Genomic DNA, 4,216 nt, shown 5'->3' with positions numbered 1-4,216 from the left:
TGCATTGTAATTGGCTTAGTTTTCCTTTTTTTTCTTTCCTTTTATTTTTATTTTTTTTCCTTTTGACATGTTTGTGGAATAATTGTTTGATATTTGAGTTTCCCACAACTTTTGGGGGCATGTCGCTGCAACCCTTAGGACGAATGTAATTGCTCTAGTGCTTCAATTAGAATTTCCCTAACAGTGATTTTGTAGGACATTAATAAATTGGGATTTGTAGTAATCCTAATGATGGATTTCTTAGAAAAAAAATAAAAATAAACTTTTTCTCTCGAACATCTGTCCAAGCCTTTCTTTTATATCTTTCTAGACTCTCTCTTCTTCTACCTCTTTCGTTCATTCTTTTTTCAACAAATATCGAACAAGTCGTCAAAAATTGTAGGATTTGTAAATCAAAACCCGAGGTTCCTCGAATCTCAAGTCGGATCCATAATCTACATATCTCTTCAACTCTGTTCTCTATTTCTTTTTATTCGATCAGTTTAGATTCTGGTTTTTTGTTAAAATTCACGATTTCTTCTATTTTCTTCTCTCTTTATAGTGAGAGTTTTCTCTCTTAGTTCTTGATCTCTCATTCTGTTTTTTTTTCTTTTTAATCGAGCTTTGTTAATGGAGGATTTCACTTCTGCGATTGAGAATCCAGTCACGTTGATGACACATCTTCAGGAACTGATCAAAAAGATTTCGAAGATGGTTGTTCTCTCTTTTTCTCTCTTATACTGTTTTGCTCTCAGTCTCGTTGCATTTGAATTTGCCAAAGACCCTTTAGAAACCATTAAAATTTCCATTGTGCCCCCTCTAGTGTTCATTTTCACTCTTGTTCTTGATTCCATTTTAAAATTTAATTAAAAAGGTTTGAAGCTCTCATAAAGAGCCATGGACGAAGCACCGCACAATACAATTATAGAACAGTCGAGGTGGTTCACGCAATCGGGATCTTAGTTCTCATTTACAAGCTCATCAAAGAGAAGACTGGTGCTGGACTTTCACTCAAGTCTCAAGAACTAACGGTTATATTTTTAGCCGTTAGATTGTTCTACAGTTTTGTTATGAAATATGATATGCACACACTTCTGTATTCTGCAACACTGGGTTATTTATATGATTCGTTTTAAATTGAAGTTTAGTTACATGGAGGATAAGGATAACTTTGCAATATATTATGTAGTGGTACCATGTGTTATATTAGCTCTTGTTGTTCATCCATTAACATCACACAATATTTTGATTAGGATTGGCTGGACGTTCTATGTATATATCTGAAAGCCATTTCGGTATTACCTTAGTTGTGTGTGATGCAGAACATTAGAATTGTTGAGCCGTTTACAGTTCATTATATATTTGCATTGGGCGTTGCAGGTTCTTGAGCTGTACCCATTGGGTTCTCTAGGTTCTAGATACCCAGGGATGCTTATTGACCGCTTTGGGTTGTAGATTGTGGCTTTCTATGATTTTTCTCTTAGAAACTATCCAAACTTTCATCTTTGCTGACTTCTGTTACTATTATGTGAAAAGCCTTGTAGGTGGATAGCTTGTTCTACGTCTTCCCTTTGAAGTAGTGTGATTTGGAAGTTTGTTTGTGCAACTTTATCGGCCCAACCCGATGCCCGTAAATAACTTAATTTAGTTCTGCGCTCTTCCTTGTTTCTATTTGTAATTCACGTGGTTCATGTACTTCACTTGCAAACTAGAAATGCTGAGTTTAGTAGGTGATTTTCCTTGAAATGTTGGCTTAAATCTCCTTTATATTGACTTGTCCTATTTGTTTCGAATGATAATGTGGGAAAGCTATTTTTAAAACTTCCGCACAGAAAAAAAAAGGAGGGAGTTGTTTTGAGTGCTATGATGGCAGCAATTCAATAATGTTAAAAAAAAAAAAAAAAAAAAAAAAGGGCCAGGAAGCCTCTTAGAGGGCTGTTGTTAACACATCGATTTTTTTTCTTGTGACATATCAATCTATGTGTTAACAACTATTGTTGTGTTGTAAGTAAATAATGACTGTGCTAATAATATCTCTCATTTTTTTATCTCTTTGTAAAAGACTATTGGCAGCCCTCTCTGTGGCCAAGAGATTTTTTTTGGCACACCAATTTTTTCTAATGTTACCTCAATTATACGCAATTACTTATGTGATTTACATAAAAAAAATTGGGGTGACATTAGTAAAAGGTGGTATGACAATAACAACTCAATTGTTGGGTGAATTTCTTTATTTTAGGATTTTGTTTTTAGTTTTTTTAAGTAGTTTTAAAAAATCACAAACATCATTTTATCATTAAATGTTCTATCCTCAATTCAATATTATTTGAGAATCTCAATTTTGTTTGGGTTACCCAAAGTGATCCTTGATTGGATCATATAAAAAAAATTCCTTTTATTTTTTTATGCACGTTTCAATATTGGATCTAATTGATTATTCCTTGTGCTATATTGATTGATCACCTATCTAACATATCATGATCTTGATTGATATATATTTTTATGTGCATGCCTTGATCTTAATTTTTGATACTATGGATTTTATATTTTCTGATCAACATTTATGATATATCCATATTTTGTGATTTAATCTGGCCTATGGGCCAATTTATTTGAAAAAGGCCTCGGGCACACCCCACCCTATTTTGCACATACCACATGCACGTTTACTTTTTTGCAAGCTTGTATGTCCCAATATAGTCAACGTGGCACTAGTGCGTGGTCCGGTTTCTTCAGAGATGCGACGTCATTCATGAAAACTACAACTCTAGTCATATACCTTAGGGTATATCAAACTAGGGCATCAGTACTGTCTAATCAGGTGACTCTAAAAGGTATATCAATGCACCCAAGCTGGAGCAACCTGAGCCTTTGACCTATTGTAAGCTGCACAGTCACATGTCCCATTCGTCAACGTAGTACTAGTATGTGGTCGGTCCCCTCATGGGATACCAAACCATTTATGAAAGTTACAACTCTTGACTCATACTCATAGGTATATCAAAGATAATATAAGTACATCAATTATACTTCTTAGTCAAAACTAGTGCCTAAGCAAGATCTTGCTCTGATGTACTACAGTACTAGGAGGATAGGCTACATCTATTCTAAAAAAGAAGGGATTTAAGAGTGCCTTTGTTTAAGCAATGCGCACCACCTTTGATCTGGGGATTATACTAGCTGTTTTTGGCTTCAGAGAAGTGAGTTGAAGTTTTAGATTATCACCTATACGGTATATCAAACCAAGTCACAACGTACCATTTGATTGAGTACACTCGAGAGGTATATTGGTGTACTTGGCCAAGGGTGGCCAAATAAGATTGCATTGCGCATAGTAAGTCTAGAGTCTAGAAAACCTCCCCATAGGTCACAACTTGAACTTATCATGGGTGTTACCGGATTGCTTTATTCAATCCAACCAACAGGTAAGTGGGCGAACCGATCCAGGCCATTCAAATTAAACCCACAATATCGATCTGACCCAATAAAATCAATTTAATCGGTTAACTATGCCGGTCCATTGGGTTGAACTTAGTTTATATCAAACCAACCAGTCAGCCCAATTGAAAATAGGTCTTATTGAATTACATTGAATTAATTAGACCGATTGGTTCTTAGTGATAAACTACTTTATTCCTCCCAATGGATTTGACTAGTTCGTAACTAATCAATTGGCCCATTTGAAACAAGCATTTTGATCAACTTTTACAAAATCAAATGGATCAATTGATTATAAGCAAGGTAAAGTCTAATTTAGTCCATTAGGTTAGAACAGTCTAAATAAAACTAACAACTTGATTGGACGTGTAGTTTCATTCATGGAATCAGTCAAATCAATGGGTTCATATTATTAAATTGGTCGCATCACTTTGTCCATCGGACTGTAGGTCATTATTTTAATTTCTTATTTTGGTAAACCTGGTAATGGTAAAGGATGCATCCGGATTCAATAAAGAAAGAAATATTTTATTTGATCGAAATTGCTCTAAGACATTCTACATCATCCTACTTTGTATCTTTACCCCAGTCATTCTATCAAGTTATCTAACTTGTCGTCTAAGCATAATCTCTACTGTTTGGTCAAATCCTTTGCCCTTATTGATCGTGATTTCTAATTTGTTTTCGGAGGATCATCAATTTTCAACACGGCTAATCTATGTCAAATCATACAAGATTTTGTTAACCAGATGAATCATGCTTACCAATGCCATTCGATAGGGACATGCCAAGATAACGA

At 34.8% G+C, this 4,216-nt stretch overlaps 1 pseudogene; it reads left to right on the top strand.

Moving 5' to 3' along the window:
* Positions 1-609: 609 nt before the first annotated feature.
* LOC147404531 (uncharacterized) lies at positions 610-1,390 on the top strand (annotated as a pseudogene).
* The last annotated feature ends 2,826 nt before the right edge of the window (positions 1,391-4,216 follow it).

The sequence above is a fragment of the Akebia trifoliata genome, chromosome 4, assembly GCF_017979445.1.
Source record: "Akebia trifoliata isolate Shusen 1 chromosome 4, ASM1797944v1, whole genome shotgun sequence".
Classification (NCBI taxonomy): domain Eukaryota; kingdom Viridiplantae; phylum Streptophyta; class Magnoliopsida; order Ranunculales; family Lardizabalaceae; genus Akebia; species Akebia trifoliata.
Note: the sequence above shows the minus strand (reverse complement) of the source record. Positions and strands in the feature narration are given on the sequence as shown.